Raw genomic sequence first — 19278 nt, 5'->3', positions numbered from 1 at the left:
TCTTTTACTCTTGCCCTGGATTTACGTTTCCACGTCCAGTATGATGGTTCACTTGCCATGCTTCAGATATAAAAAGAAAAGTAAACAAAAAGAAAGAAAGAAAACAAAAAGAGAAGAAATCAGAATCTTCCTCCCAAGTCTGAATCACGCCCAAGTCCTGCTGGAGTTTGATTGGCAAATAAAGGCAGCTTGTTGTGCATCAATCATCCGTTTTTGCAGGATCGAAAGCTGAATGACAATGAAAAGTGATCCCCAAAATGAGCAAGAACGAAGCTCTCGAATGACGTCAGCCAGACACTTTTAAAGGGGCAGGCTGTCGTGATGTCCAATTGGATCACCACACCAATCAGCTGCACCAATCGGCCTATAAGACACACAACAAGGGAACAGAAACAAAGAATACACAGAAACGACCCTCAGGGTCGTAACGGTCACCATAAACTACTTAGGTTATTATTCCATTATTGAGCAGCACAGCAACGAAAACGGCAACAGCACAGCTGAGGTGTACAATACATTCAGTAAAAACAGCTGAAGCAGTGGATTTCAGTATTTAAGGTAATGTTCGAGTAGTAGGCTAGTTCGATCCATCTGCTCATATATTGTGTTCCTGATGACAAACTTCACATGACTGAGACCAAAGTGAACTTCAGCTAAGAATTAAATGTTAAGGTGATGATGGTCACTGTGTACCTGTGTTGGAGCTGTAAACTGGACAGGATCTGGAATATGAGTGGGGCTGAACATTGCCTGTAGAACAGATAATCATATTATATGTAGGGAGTAGGGATGTCAATTTACACAAATTTCCATGATCGATCGTCGTTTAAATTAATGATCAATTAATCGATTAATCGTTAGCCTTAACACTGCATATGCGTCTACAGCAGTGGCTAATAGCCGACCGCATGACAGGGTGTGCAAAAGCTGCTCAAAACACCATGTTCCTCACCAAATGAATGAGAAGGGTTTTTAATCTAACTTGCTGAAAACACATCCCGTTAAAGCATTTTCTAACCACAACAGACGTCATAGGATACAATATCTGATTTAAAACACTTTTACTTATGTTTTATCCTCTAAGTTAGCCATAGATATATAACGTTACAGTAAGTTAGCAGCCAAGTTAACCAGATAGCTTGAGAAACATCTTGTGTAACTTAACCGTTAATGTTACTATCTCCAAAACGTAAGCCTACACTGGATTATGCATTCTACCAAATATCATATCATATGGGTCAGAGTTTACTTACAGGTGCGCACATTCTCAAGTTTTTTTTTATAGATCACAACCTTTGAGTGGGAAGGGGCGTACGCATGTTTTCAGCCCCGTTTTGTGTGTATGCACACTTTATAAATGAGGCCCCAGCTGATTTAATGTGGTTATCTGTGTTTAGAGGGAAATACAATGAAAATCTAAAGTGTTACCAAAGCCTTTTACAAACATCATGTTATTTAAGCAATATCGCTCGAGTAGGAGTGTGATAGAGCTCTATACCATCACGGCTGTGATTAGACCAGAGGCACGAGGCTGCAGGCCTAAATGACTAACCTTAAAACAAGAGATGCCAGGAAACAACTCTGGAGGCAGTGGAGGACGAAGAAAAATCTAATAAATTAAAGAAAGAACATTAATATGTTACTCACAATTGTTGACACACAATATTACAGTACAGTCATTGCCAAATGTTGAGAATTATGTTATTATGAATATCTAATGTGGCGTTCACACCGGACGCGATTGACACAAATAATGTCAAATGCAAAGTGAAGTTTCATTACTTTTTTATTTTTAGGCTATAACTGTACGTTACTGTTGTAATGTTAGCCTACTAGCACTGACTTTGAATGTTTGACTGAATTGTTTGCTTTATTTCATGTGTAGCTTATACCTTTTACTTGTACTTTTGTATTATTGATCATACATAAACTTGCATTTAACAAAAAGAGACTGGGTTCTGTTTCATGTCATTTAATGTTATCACATTGATAATCATATTGTCTGAACCAGATATTAATTTACAGATTTTCTCCTCATTGTTGTCACTACTAGAACAAGCTCCTGATTGCTTAACGCGGCGTGAATATCCGCCAAAGTTTAGATTTTTCAACTTGAGCGATTCGCGCAAATCACGCGTTCAAAACGCTCAATTTGCGCCGCAGAATGCCATTTCGCGTGTCTGCATTGACTTAACATGTAAATCACTTGCACGAATCGCGTCCGGTGTGAACGCACCATAAGACAGATCAAAAGTCAAACTCCAAGAATGTGCCAGGCAGTAAAAAAAAAAAACACTCTTAGGATGCCAATAATCAAGACAAGCAAACAGGAGCAAGTTATTACATGTGTGTATCGATATATATGTGCAAAATAACTTTAACTAGATACATCTTTATCAATAACGATTGAAAAATGTCCGATAGAGTGCTCAAAAGTCGACAATTGGGAATTTACATCATTAAAAGAAGTCTTTGAGGTTAATTAAAACACATACTTACTGTACAAAGGCAAAGACGTTGAGTAATATGGCTCTGAAAAGAGCCTTTGGGGTGTATGTAGTTCCTGTTGAGAAAAAAGAAACATGAAAAGGAGTCAACTATATTGCAAATGCCTTTGTGAATTAATATGCACTCAGTTTTAATTTATCTTTATTGACTAAAACAGTATGTTAAGAACATAGAAAATCAGACTTGTGGGATGACTTCTAGACTGATCACTTACAAAACTCAGATGAAAATCGATCACTGAAAAAAACAGAAAAGACAATTATTCTATTTTGTTTAAATTTAAATGACAAAGGTTAATAAAGGCTCTATTTTATGAATAGGTGTGTGTCCAAAAAAACACTTACTTCACTTAAAGCTACACTGTGTAACTTTTTTAGTTTATTCTTAGCTAAAAACACTTAGTTCTTTCAAAAATATATGTGCTCATTAATGTATATTTACTTCTTTCAAGTAATAAAGTATTCTCATAAATGTATAATATGCCATTGAAAATACATATGGGTAAGGGGTTCGAATGCGGGTCGCCATGTTGCCCCTCCTTCTTGAAAGTACAATAGCCAAAGAGGGACATACCCGTAAATTCAAGCTTCGCCTTTCGCGTTTTAACACTCAATGGCACCATGTCGAATGTGGACGAGGTCGAACTGGAAGCCATGTTAATCTTGGACTAAATCGGCCACCGTAGGAGTTAAAACGAAATCAGAATTGAGAGGAACAGAAACTAATATTCACTGGATGGTCATATACCTTTTCAACGCTAGATGGGGGAAAATATCACACAGTGTAGCTTTAACTACTTCATAACCACTTGTCTCTACAGCAGTGTTTCCCAACCTTTTTTCAGTCATGGTACCCTTTGAAAATGTTCTCCATTTTGTGCCCCCCCCCTCGCATACGTTACGCTAGGGGCACCTAACCAATCAAGAATAGCACTTAACATTCCATTCGATTCATTTTCTGTCTGTCTAATTTATTTAAAAAAAAAAAAAAAATTAAAAAAAAAAAATTTGTTGTGTGTTCTGTGTTAGATTAACTGAGACTTGTTACAGCACTTGCATACTGTAGCCCTTGACCGTTCTAGTTGCTTCTATTGCTCTCATTTGTAAGTCGCTTTGGATAAAAGCGTCTGCTAAATGACTAAATGTAAATGTAATGTAAATGTAGGGGTGTAACCGTACATATTGCTCACGGTTCGGTTTGTATCACGGTTTTAGGTTCACGGTTTCGGTACGGTTCAGTATTTGCTATGTTCAGGGAAAAAAGGACTACTGTCAAATAAAAATAAAGAAAATAATAAGAACAAATAATTTAAATACAAGCAGCAGCGCAAATAAATAATATTGAGCAAAGATACTTATAAAGTAAACTATGCTTTTCAGGTTTTTCAGGAAGGTCTAACATTATAATGTTATTATAATAGTTTTCAGGTACAGAAATTGATCAAATTAAAATAACATTGCATGTTTGACTGTATAAATTAAAGATTACTCCTATTAAGCTTACAGAAGCTATTCAATCAAGAGCAGCGAGTGATGTCCTTGTCTTTTGTTGTTTGACATTAAACAGTCAGCAGTAAAGGCTACTGCCCCTTTGAGACCTAATGCTCGGATATGCGTCGTCTTTCTCGACTCTAAAAAGTTTACTTAAGGCATATACAGACTATGTCTGCTAGAATACTCATCAAGATGGACATGTTGACATACTTTTTGTGTGAGTTTGTCCGTTCAAGAGCTATTCTTGAAAGAGAACTCAATTGGCGAAACTTTCAAGGCTAGCTCTTGAACGGACAAACTCACACAAAAAGTATGTCAACATGTCCATCTTGATGAGTATTCTAGCAGACATAGTCTTTGGCGCGCTTCAGGTGAGTGCACAGAGACAAATTTTCTCACAGCGCGCGACTTCTCATTCGCGTCTTCTGGCACCAAACCCGGGTGATGACAGCGAAAATGACTGGTCATATTCGAACATACCACAGCACTAGCATTGAACAAAGTTTACAAAGAGAGAATTATTTGAAAAATGCGGCACCCCGGTTGGGAAACACTGATCTACAGTGGCTGCGCGCTTGTACTGAACTGAGCTCTTTGATTGACAGGTCTACTTTTAACGTTACCATAGAAACGCACAACAAAAGAGCAGCCTTTAATTTTAAACATGTCACTTAGACCAGGGGTTTTCAACCTGTGGGGCCCACCCCCCTAGGGGGGCGCCAACACCTGTTAAGGGGGGCGCGAGAAACTGTGAATTCAGAGTAAGATAGCAAATCTTCATTCATCCACTAGAGGGGGCAATCTGATTAGTACCGCAGTTAATCAGGCGAGGCGACCTTGTTTACATATTAGTTGGTTACAGAGCAGAGTTGACGCGATCAAGTTCAAGCTAAATATTAAAAAACAAAACAAAAATGGACCGTTGGCTTAAACGTAATAATACCACCAGTGATAAAACGGGTGAAAAAGAAGAAGAGTGTCCGACTGAACCCGTACAACGTCCGCAAATTGATGTCGAACCCTCCACGTCATCCGGGCTTTCCACGCAGAGAGGATTAATAGCAAAAACCAAAGGCCTGGGATCATCAAAACGAAGAAAGTATGACGAACAGTACATAAAATACGGATTCACGTGCATCACACTTAATCACGAACCACGTCCACAGTGTGTTGTCTGTTCTGAAGTACTTGCAAATGACAGTTTGAAACCCGTGAAACTAATACGTCACTTACAAACCAAACACTCAACGTTAAAAGATAAACCGGTTGACTTTTTTCGCCGTAAAGAATCAGGATTAAAAAATCAAAAACAAACTATGACCAGCCAAACCACTGTGGCAGTCAAAGCGCTTACAGCATCATATGAGGTGGCTTATTTAGTTGCCAAGGATAAAAAGCCTCATACAATTGCAGAGAGCCTCATTCGTCCAGCAGCAATGGCCATCTGTAGAAATATGTTTGGAGATAAGTTTGCCAGTGACGTTGAACAAATTCCACTATCAGACAACACTATGAGCCGCCGTATTACTGAAATGGCAACCGACATCAAATGTCAACTAATTGAGAGAATACGGGACGGAACATTTTTTTCATTGCAAGTAGACGAGTCGACAGACATCTCAAACTCCTCGCAACTACTTGTATTTGTTCGCTACCGTCATGAGAGAAAATTGCTTGAAGATCTGTTATTTTGCTCAGCAATGGAAAAAACATGCACCGGAAGAGACATTTTTGAAAAAATCAATGGTGAATTGGATAAACTTGGTCTTTGTTGGGACAACTGTGTCGGTGTGTGCACAGACGGAGCGGGAGCCATGTTAGGGAAAAATAAAAATAAAGGACTCGCTGCTTTGGTTCGTGAAGTAGCTCCGCATGTGCGTTTCACCCACTGCATGATCCACAGGGAGGCCCTTGCAGCAAAAACTCTTCCTGACGAATTGAACGCAGTGCTTAAAACAGCAACACAAATTGTCAATTTCATCAAGACTCGCCCCATAAAAACAAGACTGTTTGGCCTATTATGCAAAGAAATGGGGTCAGAATATGAATCGTTACTTTTGCACAAGGAGGTACGGTGGCTCTCCAGAGGTAAAGTATTGCAGAGGATATTTGCATTGCGCGACGAACTAAGACTTTTTCTGCACGATTGTGCATCTTCCTTTGTAAATTTTTTTACTGACCCAAAGTGGCTCACAGATCTTGCATACCTGTCTGACATTTTTGATAGACTCAATACCCTTAATTCGTCTCTTCAGGGCCCGAATTCAAACCTATTAACAATGTCCAATAAAATTGTGGGGTTTGTGAAGAAATTGGAGCGATGGAGAGGACAGGTTGATGGGGGTAATGTAGACATGTTCCCAACCTTGGATGAATTTCTCACGGAAAATTAGCTTAATTGGGATGATACAAAAAAAGAAATAACTCTCCATCTACAAGCCCTGTCTGCACATTTCAATAAGTATTTTCCTGAGCAGCATAGTTGGAACCAGTACGACTGGGTTCGTAACCCCTTCATCGAAAGCGCAGTGAGTCTGTCATCAAATCAGCAGGATGCCCTTCTGGACCTTTCAAGCGACCGAACTTTGAAGACACTGTTTGACTCGAACACACTGCCGGAATTCTGGCTGTCAGTGGAGACAGAGTACGCTGAACTTGCGAGACTTGCAATTGATATACTTTTGCCTTTTGCCTCAACTTGGCTCTGCGAAGCAACATTTTCTATATTAACTTACATCAAAAGCAAGTATCGCTCACGCTTATTGACAGTGGACGATGATTTACGGATAGCTGTGTCGGGTATCAAACCACGGATTGGTATGTTGTGCTCTCAGAAACAGGCTCAGCCATCACATTAGGTAAGCTGCTAGATATGTACTACTGTTCAAAACTATTTTTATGCACGCTATATGCAGCACATAATACAGGTGAAACTCGAAAAATGTGAATATCTTTCAAAAGTTATTGTATTTCAGTAATACAAATTTAAAGGTGAAACATATTTAGTATATACATATGCGCATGATTTTCAGAGGGCCGACATTTCTGTATTTAAAATCCTGTAATATTCTAATATTCGAGGGGGGTGTGGTTCCGCAAGGTCTGTAATGGGAGAGTTTGACGGATCCTGTGGAAATACTGACGAGTGTAAATAGTTTTATTGTGAGATTGTTTTGTATGCTGTAGCAAGGCTACGGTGAATGCACTGTTGGCGCGACTTTTGTTTATTGATTTGAGTTTTGTAAATAAAACGTGCGAGTGCAGTCACGCCGACCCTGTCTTCTTCCTTCCAAACACTAAACCTCTTCACAACTTGTATAGCAATGATGTTCGTTTGCACGCACTTTTGGGGATGGGGGGGATGGGGGGGGGGCGCGAATGAAATTAGACAAACTTGGAGGGGCGCATATTCTAAAAGGTTGAAAACCCCTGACTTAGACAAAATCATTAAAAAATGCTTTCAGAGTGTAAGGGGTTAATATTATAAAAGGACAGTCATTTTTGTGTGGACAAAAGACAGTCTGTTAATTTATGACCGTTTATTAGTTTAACCTGGCTGTTTACCAAACGATTCTCCTCAGGCTGAAAGAGAAAAACGAGTTCCCCTAAAAATACTGTCTAAAATAACTCATTGAAAATATTTAACACGCGAATATAAACCAGTTAATACCAAGTCAACAGTTAACAACTAACCAAGTCTAAAAACACGTAAGTTACGTCTGGCGCCAATTTCTGTCACCCGTTTATCGAAAACATTTCTCAGGAAAGTCAAATATAAAAGTCAAAAGTCAAAAATAATATTTTTCAATAAAAAAAGAAGTACACAAAATAAACACATACTGGCCTGAAAATTGTGTGTTTTAAATGGATAAACATACCACAAGAGAGTCCAGTACTACCGAGGCGATATGCTTCTGTGTAAGTTAAATCACGCGCATAAAAATGTGCACGCGCCACCTGACCTAAACACCCCCTTGGTTAAAAAAATGACAATATTTACATTTGCAAATTATACTCAAAAGAGATGCAGTAGATTTTGGTCCGCGCTTGAAAATTCATTTATAAAAAGATAACATAAACCTAAACAAAATGTCTCAAAAAAAAACGTGATGTTTACGTTTAGAACTCATTTTGTCGTTTAAATGTTTGGGACGTATGTTTGTTGGGTATTATCATCATATATAAATTATGGCATACGGACAAGCTCAACATACCTTCGCGCTTACACCGCCAGCTTGATGTGGACCTGTTGCTGCTGTCTGTTAGTAATCGCGTCACTTAAGCTCCGCCCACGTCCCGCCTTTTTGCCCATTTTCTGTTATCCGGGAGTGACGCGCGATGACGCGCTGCCAAGATGGCAACGGCCAGCTCGTCCCTACTTTGCGCTTCAGAACGGCTCATCAGAATCCTATGGGTGACGTCACGGACACTACGTCCATATTTTTTTACAGTCAATGGTTGCTAGGCAGCAGCATTTGTGGGGAAGAGAAAAAAAGAAGCGGGATCGGCAAAATGGTTCTTCACGGTTCCTCCGCCGATCTCCGGAGTGTGCATGGATTGGAGTGGCTGTAGAACCATCGCGCCGATGGTTTACCCACCTAAGTTTTTTTGGTGTGCAGGGGAAAAACCCCTTCCGATACTTTGCCGCTGGTGCCCTCCAATTGCCAACGTTGGTAAGACTGAACTTGCTGTCTGGGTTAGTTATTGTGGTCATCCAGTTAAATAAATCATAGCCTGTTTTAAATGTATATAATATAGGCTATTATTATTATTTAAAAAATTATGTATAATTTACATACAGTTAATTATTTATCTAAAGAATACAGGGTTAATAAAGAATTTAGAATATTTTCCCCTACCGATCGAATGCCCCACAATCCAATCCAGTAGGTGGCGGTAATGCACCTTCAGATCAAAGCGTGGCTTAACAGACTTCAAGCGTGGAAGAGACAGAGACAGGACAGCAACAGTGTTTTTTAGTGGTAAGTACACAAAGATTAATACAATTCATCTCAATTTTCATTTTGTGTTTTTATTTATCTTTATTTCTTACAACTTTTGAGCTTCTCCTGGGCGAGTCAGAGTGAACTGCGACGTTAATAGAGTCACGTGAACGCCCTCCATACACAACCAACGGCCAGGATATTCTTTAATACATTGTTTTTCACCAAACCCTATCATATTATTATTAAACTTTATTTCTTAAGCTGGGTATACCAGTGCGATTTCTGTCCGATTTCGAGCCGAATTCTGACTCGTGCAACTCTTCTTTGGGTCGGGCCGATTTTCATGTTTTGTCGTGCGTCGTTTGTTGTGTTATGTGTTCGTCTATGAGATGATTTTAGTATCAAAATGATTAATCTATGCGTGCAATGAGTAAGATATGCATTTGTGGATCCAGTGCCGCGCATGCATTCATTGACTCGTTTGTGAGTCGATCCTATTTGATTCATTTGGATTGAGACAATATGATCGACTCACAAATGAGTCAATGAATGCATGCGCAGCACCGGATCCACAAATGCAAATCTTAATCGTTGCACGCACATATTCTGACCAACATTAATACAAAATCGCATTCACAATTATGTCTCTATTTGTACAAAATGCTGCACATTCATGTAATTCTGTATTTAGCACAAACAAGTTGAAAGGAATTTGTTTGTGGACAGTAAAAATATCTTAAAAATGTATCACGTTCATGGATAATTGTGCATGCATTTATTAATCATTTTATTAGTAAAATCATCCCATATTCGTCCAGTGTACAGGGAGAAACGAGAGGCGATCGGACAGTCGGATGAATTTCTGGCATGTCAGTTCTTCTGGTCGGACCTCGTGCGGGTATCGGACAGCTGAAGCGGAGCTGAACTGATTGCCCTGTTGGCGTGGTGAGGGGAAATGGGACAATCAGTTCGTAGCTCTGCTTCAGCTGTGCGATTAGCTCACGAGGGCCGACCAGAATTACAGAATTCCAATTTAAAGGGGCTATATGCAACTTTTTCCTCAAAATAAACGTAACAATAGCCTTTTTATTTTACCATTTATGACTCAAACATCTCCTGATGAGCATACTGACACCTTGTCCGCTCACAGTGGGTGCACCTATAAGCCTGTATCCTATTTTTCCTATTTTCTGGCGGGTCGTCTTTTCCCGCGCTGTCTGCGGATGTGACGTCACCACCGCTGCGAGAGCGAGCAGAAAATAAGAGCAGTTCTGTTTTTTGGCCACAGGTGTCAGTCGCAAGTTTAAATTTCAGAAAAACGCAGATAGCCCCTTTAATCTTTAATGCAGCAAGAAAGAAATTTAAAGAAGAGTGAGATCTTTAAGTTCTGTAGTCGGCTATATTAAACTGCAGAAATTTAGCAAACTGCTGTGCCTCCAGTTTGTGTTGTAAAATTGACAATCTCTTCCAAACCACCGTGTAGCCTATCCAGCTCCTCTTTTATTCATTTAGCTATTTGATTATTAATTTACTTGTTTCACTTTCACACTTTATTTGTTTATTTACAATTATTTACTATTAAATACAGTATTAATATTAGATAAAACAAGATAGATATTTGAAGATATTTTCACCTTGTTTTTCCATTCATTCCTCCTGTTTGTCTGCAGGTGCTTTAAAGGGAAAAGTCTATACTAAAATTAATTAAATAGTCTTGAATTTAAATTCAGCGTGTTTTAACTGGAATGTAAAGATTTTGATCACATTTCAAGTTTTACTTCATTTTGTAGTACATTTGTAATGTATAATTAGTCACATTTCCAAATATTTACTAACATCTTGTTGTTTTAGGTGCATTACAAGTGAATGCTGATAAAAAGGAGGCATCAGAGTATATGTTTGCTGGGACAGTGCAAAAATTGCTCTGTTACGCCCCTGAAAGGCTTGGGGGCACTGCTTGTAGTGGAAACCCCTGAGTTTAGAGTGTTCAGAGTATTTCATTCTTTCTTCTACCTTTTTTCTTTCAGCCGTACTGTCCCATTTCTGTCTTTATTGGCGAGTTTCCATTTGTATTTACATCCATTTTGCAGATGCCGGTTGTCATGTTTTTCACTTGTGTTATAAATTCTGATGTAATTGTTTTAAGTCAATGTGAGATTTCCTGTTGAAACTGTGGGGGCATAAATAAAGACATTTGCATGTAAACTGAAGGATGTTGTTTACTTTGAGTGACTTTTTGATACAAAATCATATCAATTGCAGCCTAACATGAAAATGAACTGGCATAGAATCCTGCTGTACATAAAGCAAGATTGATTTTATAGTGTTTCTATGTTGATTCAGTGTTAAATAAGTGATTTAATTAAAGTTAAAAAAATATAGATTTTATGGCCATCTTGATCTATTTTTCATAATTGAAATAACATTATTTCAGGGTGCAAACCTGATGAAAAATCAATGTTAAATTTCAACATTGATTCAATGATATTTTAGTTGATGCATTAACATTGATTCAACGATGATTCAGTGTTGATCTTCTATCTGGGTCTGGATGCTTGAACAAATTATGAATAATTATTCATAAGTATGCAGTGTCATAACTACATCTGTGACGTTTATAACAAACCAAATAGTTTGAAAATCGGTAGAAAATTTAGCAAGTTATGGTTATTTAAAAAGTACATGCACCATTAAAACACAATGTTACGAGTGAGCGAGCTGATTGTGACAAGATGGCCGCCAGGTGTGGACGTTGACCTTCATTGGCCAGCAGCGCGGACGAGACATCTAGCCTTTATTATGTATATCTATGGTTAAGTATCTGTATGTGCCTGTAGTCAATTCAATCAATCTATTAATCAACATGCGGCCCACAGAACTGAATTACAGCACACAATATGAGTGCCCTTGTTTTGTGGGTCATGTATGCAGCACACAGACTAAACACACACACACCCACATGAAAAAATATTATAGTATATTATAGTAAAATTACTGTAGTAAATACTATAGTGTTTTTGAACCGTACTATAGTAAATATACTACAGTAAACTAACAAAGTGTAGTAAATACTATAATATACTACAATTTACTGTATTATCTTTACTATAGTATGGTTCAAAAACAGTATTTAGTAGTATTTAGTAGAGTAATTTTATTATAATATTCTACAATTTACTGTAGTATCTTTAGTAGCCTATGGTTCAAAAACACTATAGTATTTACTATAGTAATTTTACTATAATATTCTACAATTTACTGTAGTATCTTTACTATAGTATGGTTCAAAAACACTATAGTATTTACTAGAGTAATTTTTAGGGATGGTCATTTTTGTCAATTTCTCATTTCGATCATCGATAGGTCTCAAAAACGAGTACTCGAGTACTCGGGGGCGGGGCATTTCCGTCATTGAATAATGAAAATACTGTTATGAAAATGGTTGTTGACAAATACAAACGTGACATGAAAACAGGTATATGAAAACATGAACATATAAAACAAAAAATAACTGCTAGATTATGATGCATAAATGTCTTTGAAAAAGAAACATCTTTATAAAATGACCGTCTCAAATAACCAAGTCAATAATATCGAGCATTGCCTTTGAGCTGAAACTGTGAAATAACACCACCCTGCAGAGCTTGCTAGCTGGTTAATAAACTCAACCAAATGCACCCTATATCAATATTAATATGAAGATTAATAGGAACCTATTACAACTTAAAGGGGCTATATGCAACTTTTTCCCCAAAATAAACGTAACAATAGCCTTTTTATTTTACCATTTATGACTCAAACATCTCCTGATGAGCATACTGACACCTTGTCCGCTCACAGTGGGTGCACCCATAAGCCTGTATCCTATTTTTCCTATTTTCTGGCGGGTCGTCTTTTCCCGCGCTGTCTGCGGATGTGACGTCACCACCGCTGCGAGAGCGAGCAGAAAATGAGAGCAGTTCTGTTTTTTGGCCACAGGTGTCAGTCGCGAGTTTAAATTTCAGAAAAACGCATATAGCCCCTTTAAATCAACACAAAATGACGTGAATGCGCACGTGAACTTCAGCGTGCTAGATTTGACAGGCTATGGTTTGAAACGGAACATTTTGAATGCGCTCTTCCCTTAACAACGCTGATACACGGACAACGAAAGCACACAGAAACAACATTTTATTAAAACGTGTTTTCATTATAATGCTTTGACAGATTGACTCTGCACATCATGCACTTAATTTTATTATTCATGATCGAAGTGTTTACAGACATCACGGCGCGTTTTCGAACTCATAACGAAAAACTATTTTAAATAAACTAGGTCTAGCCTACTGTTAAAAAATACGAGAACAGTATAGCACTGCTGCATTACTAATATCAATGATTCTGAGAAAGAAATAGCCTATCTAAAAATAATGACCGTCTCTAAACCATCATGTCGAGCATGAAATTATGCGTTTGAGCTGAAACTGAAGAGAATGAACAACAGCCGGTATAACGGCAGTGCTTTGCTAGCTTAATAAAGTCCTTGTGAAATCAAAATTTATCATATTTACTTTGTTAGCGCAAATTGCTAGTTTTGTGGTGAACAATCCATCCGTGCAAGTCAATCCGCATCAAAAAATTATTTGGCTTCGTAATCTTTCATCAAAATCTGAAAATGCTCCTCCCCTCTACATTGGTAGGCCTTTTTTGATGACGTCTGTATGACGGCTTGGGCTTCGACACCGACATGCCATCATTAAACACGCCCATCCAACTGCCCGCGAGCTAATAAACAGAGATGGCGAGGAGGTGCGTTTTTTGAATGAAACGCCTATGTTTCTATATCCAATCAGGTCACAGGGAGGAAAAAACAAACCACGCCCTCTGTTCTGCTCATTTAGTATTCCGTTTCTCTCGGAAATACGTCAAATCACTGAAATAAAGTCGGTTGCAACTTCCGGTTCACTGGGACTTTAAGCTCAACCAAACGCTTCCTATATTAGATTAATCAGATAGACAACATAAAAGTAATCTTACAACGTGCATCTGCAGAAAAGGACGCGAATGCGCACGCGAATGCGCACATGATCTTCACGCGCTAGTCTGAGTGTTCTAGTTTCTCTGTGGACCAGCTGATACACGGGGAACTAAGCACAGAGAATTTACAGCATTTTATTTCCATCGTGTTCTCATTATAATGCTATGTAGATTGGCGCTGCACATCTTGCACTAACCATTCAATGATCACATGATTCCAGACATCACTGCAGTGCACGCCTCAGTTTCACTTTATTTTCTCACATGGAGAGCTATCAGTGGAACAGAGTTTGCCGGTTATCTCGAGGGCAAAGGTGAATGAGCATGAGCTGAATGTGGAGCACAGGTGAGAGGCTCATTGATTGGACAACAGCACAGATCAACTCTACCTCACAGCCGTAAACCTTGTCTTACTGCACACTATTAGCACGAGATGCCATAAATCATAACTGATTTTTCAGTTTTGTTTTAGCCTCATGTGCACAAACTGCATTGCAGTCATTTTCTGAAATGTAACTTGTGTGGGAATATTATGAAGTGTGTAAACGTCTGTACAGCGCCGCCTTTGCATTCAGTCCGTCTGCTGTTTTTGTTTTGTGCAGGCGTCTGATAATCTCTCAAATCTACAGTTAGCCGTTCTGATTTTGCTTTAAGTCTTGAAATTATACACAAAAGCAACTGCTCATGTTAGTGTGTGTGTGGCATCTTTGTTCAGATCGTGATTAAAATGCAGTGGTTGCCTCTAATTTCAAATGGCTACTTTTTTTTCTTTAAACAACCATTAAATTTGATTAAACAAAGACAAATATATAATTAAATAAATTTGCTTAAACCAAAAAAGTCAAAATCGGAAAACTGGAATTTCTCAATTCACCAATTTGCTTGGATTTGGCCATGAAAAATCATGATTGGTGCATCATTACTTTTAACCCTTAGAGGTGGACATTAGGTTGTTTCTGTGAACAAATATACAGTATTTAGAAAAAAAAAGAAAAAAAAAGTGAGGTACAAAAACTACCATTTCACTTCTGGAATATAACTTGTAAATACACTATATCGCCAAAAGTGTTGTGCCACCCCTTCACACACACATGAGCTTTAATGCCATCCCATTCTCAATCCGTAGGGTTTATATGGAGTCTCCGCTCTAACAGCTTCAGCTCTTCTTTCCTCAAGGTTTAGGAGTGTGTTTATGGGGATTCTTCATTTGTGATGTTGGACGAGAAGGCCTGGCTCTCAGTCTCCGCTCTAATTCATCCCAAAGCTGTTCTATCGGGTTGAGGCCAGGACTCCAGTTCCTCCACACCAAACTCGCTCATCCATGTCTTTATGGAGCGACGCTTTGTGCACTGGTCAGTCATGCTGGGACAGCAAGGGGCCGTCCCCAAACTGCTCCCACAAAAAAGGGAGCATGAAATTGTCCAAAATGTCTTGGTGAAGCGTTAAGAGTTCCTGAGAGCGGCCCATTCTCTCACTAATGTGTGTAGAAGCGTCTGCAGGCCTAGAGCTGGAGTTATACACCTGTGGCCATGAAGGGGTTGAACACCTGAACTCAGTGATGTGGAGGGGCGGCACAATACTTCTGGCGATAGAGTGTATAACAAAACAATCCTCATTTACTTCTAATGGAACCACAAATACTAAACAAAATAATACAGCGTGCAAGTCAACATTTGACACTAGAGCTGGGTATTGACACAAATTTCAAAGCACAACAAAGCTTTCAAACTTTCAAAGCTTTCGATTTGATTTTCGATTCTCGATTCAATATGGATTATTTTGGATATGTATCAGGTATAATACATGGAACATTTTCTCAAGGAAAATGTCACGGGGTGACAAAACAAACCGAACGGGACTAAGATCCTGGTGAATACTGTTGCAGGATTTTCCAGTGAACCTCCGGTCTATGCCCTGTGAATCTGTTGCCATGGCAGCGGGGCTGATTGCCTGAGTGACAGCAGGTGTGGGGCAATTATAGAGAACGCTGTGAGAGGGACACCTATTGAGATGAGGCTTTAAAAACAGAGAGAAAACAGACTGTTGGGTGGTTCTCCTCCCGTATGATGCTGTGTTTGTCAGCGGGTTGCTCTTTTTATTGAGGCTGGGCTGTGGAGTGGGGAAGATTGGAGTTGGGGAAGAGGAAGGAAGGAGTGAAGTATTTGGCAGCGAAGACTTGAGGAATATCGTCCGTAGTGAGAAAGACGCAAGTGATGAGTATTTGATCCGTTGTTTATATGCACTAACACTGAAGTGGTGTGGAGAGTTTGGAAAACGTTTGGCACGAGTGAACATTACACCGAGTGAATTAATGATCTGTCTCCAACTTCTGTCCTCTCCTTGCCGAATGTGGTGATCGCTGCATCATTCTTCTGCTTTCCCGGAGCAAAGTCAAGCCCTGATCGAGGACGAGATCCGATCTGGTGGGAGAAAAGACCGGTGGGTGAGTGCTGGCCCGAATGCACGGTGTGCGAGTGGAATTGCAGTGCCTGAAGTGAAGATTTACACGGTTTGTGCTGTGAAGTGAAATTTGTGTGTGGAGAAGTAATAGAAGTCTGCCGTGCACTCCTCTCCTACAGTCTTCCACCCGCTGTCTCTAACGAAGGGTCTTGATAAAGCAACTGCCCAACTTCCGGCTTGAAAAGACCCGGCCCCGCTAGTGCTGAGTGTTTCATATATCATGTACTGTTGAAACTGTGCTGTGTCTATCCCAGTGTTCAGCCGACGCGAGCGCCCCGCTCTAAGTGTCCTCCCCGCCTGGTGGTCTCCACACGCCCTATTGGAAGCCTTTACCCTGTTCAGAAGAAGAAAAGGTATATCAGTTGCAAAGCTTCACACACTGTTGAACCGTTGAGACCTTGCTGTACTGTTCCAGTGCTCAGCTGAAGTGGAGTGCTCCGCCCAAAGTGTCCTCCCCGCCTGGTGGTCGAGTGTTCCGTCCAAAGTGTCCTTCCCGCCTGGTGGTCTCCACACGCCCCTATTGGAAGCCTTGACCCTGTTCGAAAGGAGAGAAGGTATATCAGTTGAAAAGCTTCACATACTGTTGAACCGTTGAGACCTTGCTGTACTGTTCCAGTGCTCAGCTGAAGTGGAGCGTTCTGCCCAAAGTGTCCTCCCCGCCTGGTGGTCTCCACACGCCCCTATTGGAAGTCTTGACCCCGTTTGAAAGGAGAGAAGGTATATCAGTTGAAAAGCTTCACATATTGTTGAACCGTCGAAACTGTGCTGTGTCTGTCCCAGTGTTCAGCTGACGTGAGCGCCCCGCTCAAAGTGTCCCCCCCCGCCTGGTGGTCCCCACACGCCCTATTTGGAAGCCTTTACCCTGCTCAGAAGAAGAGAGTGGCTCGCTTGCCCCCACCTCTGAGTACCTCCCTCCGGAGTAACCCTAGTGACTCGCTTCGCCCTCGCATCGGCATACTTACCTGGTTCCAGTCTGAATGGGGTTCGTCTGACCACGGCCTCCCCTCTTGAGTCCCGTAGAGGAATACTTACCCTGTGACCTACCTGGACGGCGCGGGGATTCCCCTCCGACGAGCCTCCGGTCCGCCACGAACGTCCCTCCCCTCCCGTCCCGGGAGGTTGGTAGACTCTTGAACTGTCCTGGTGGCAAGAAGAAGATTTTAATTAGGACTTATCCAATTCATTGACCTTTTAACTATAATAAATAAACGGTATTTTATTCCCTTGTCTGTCTGGTCCTTGACACGTTCCTCGGGGTGGTTCCCGGGTTTCCAGGGGTGGGTGCAGTCTGGTTTGGCCCGCCCCGACCTGTGACAAAAACTAATGTTGTAAACTATGGGAGTCAGTTGATACTACATTAGCCTACTAATATTGAAGGTACAAATTAACTGATTTGTATACAAACACTTAAATGACACTAAATTATGTGTTTTTTTTATATAATAATAAAGTTAAAATATTAACTTTACAATTTCATAATTCTACTCCAATTAGTTTTTTTTTTTAATATAAACATTTAAAGGAAAAAAACTGATTTAAAAACTTGCCAGATTTATTAAATATTGAAGAACATTGACAATGAATATTCTCTGTAATGTGGTGCATATAATTAGCAAAATGCTCCTCTCTAGAGTTCCTTTTTCTAGCTGACTAAAGAGTTTATGGACACTGGATATGGTTTTTCTGAGGAAAATGTGACATCACATGACATTGTTTACAAACCGTTTGACGTCTTTCTGCGGTTGAAACACTGAGCGATTCTATGTGACATGATATGGATTTCGATAAGTTGTCCTGTATCTTTAACACACTTTCAGAAGCTCATTTGTGTTTATTTCATACTGTTACTGGTATTAAGGCGGAAGAGAAGATCAGCTCATGTTTGCTCCGCGCTGCAGGTTCTCTTGAGCTGAGCTGCGGCAGAGCGATCTCACGCCACAGCACCAAAACGGTATTTATGTGTTTGAATTTCGTAAAAAAAAAAAAAATAGACTACAGGTAATCGATTCTTGGGATTTAAGAATCGATATTGTTTTATAAAAGTGAGAATCGATTAAAATCGAGAAATCAATATTTTTTTTACCCAGCCCTATTTGACACCACTGTAAAAGGGACTGTTATGTATTTTTTAAGGTTAGCCTATAATTTAAAGCCCTGATTGACAAACTGGACTTACTTGAGATGGTGGAAGTCGTGGAACTCTGGCGAGGGCAGCAGGGGCAGGTGGTACCCGCAGTGGGAGATGGTGGTCACCAGTAGAGCGATGGTGAACCAGAGGCTGGTGGTGGCCACGTGTGAGCCGAGCAGAACTGGACCCGCCAGAGCGGGCAGCATGTTGGACAGCTGCACACACCACCGGATGAGCGTAGAGCGCCACCACTCCGACCGGAGCCATCCACTCGTGATGGATCTTGTGTATGCTCTTGTAGAGCGAGGGATGGTGAACCAGCCTGGAGGAGCAGATGAGGGAGAATGTCAAAAATATCCCATCAGATTCTGTGCGTGATGGGGCGGGTCACACACACATCCTGTTTCTGCCCCTGTGTTCATACTATTTGTTAATCGCCCATGTGGGAACGATCCTGCAACTACTGATGTTTTGAATCTGTCTTTTTAAGACGGTGACCACCTAGTGTGGTTTTGGTCAAGTTTACTAAAGTATCAGTAAACTTGCTAGTGGTAGAGTTATACTCACGGGACACTATAGTTATTCACAATCACGAAAGTTCTTTATTTGCATGCGTTTTAAAGCCTTGCCGGCTCATTCGCGTGCGCGGTTTTAACATGCGCTTTTCCGAGCGCACGCACTAAACGCCTGTCAAACACGTGATTACTGAACTAAGTAGTCTTACTGC

The 19278-nt window shown here is 40.2% G+C and overlaps 1 pseudogene across 1 annotated transcript in view; it reads right to left on the bottom strand.

Moving 5' to 3' along the window:
* Positions 1-300: 300 nt before the first annotated feature.
* LOC307130265 (fatty acid hydroxylase domain-containing protein 2-like) overlaps positions 301-19278 on the bottom strand; it is a 39319-nt pseudogene continuing 20341 nt past the window's right edge. The window contains exons 7-9 of the transcript in view: positions 18600-18873; positions 694-750; positions 301-364 (exon numbers count right to left, since the gene is read on the bottom strand). The product of the transcript in view is annotated as a fatty acid hydroxylase domain-containing protein 2-like (transcript). The remainder of the gene's footprint in view (positions 365-693; positions 751-18599; positions 18874-19278) is intronic.

This window comes from Gobio gobio (assembly GCF_949357685.1).
Source record: "Gobio gobio genome assembly, chromosome: 8".
In the NCBI taxonomy this organism is placed as follows: Eukaryota; Metazoa; Chordata; class Actinopteri; order Cypriniformes; family Gobionidae; genus Gobio; species Gobio gobio.
The sequence above is the reverse complement of the archived record's forward strand: the minus strand, read 5'-3'. Positions and strand labels throughout refer to the sequence as shown.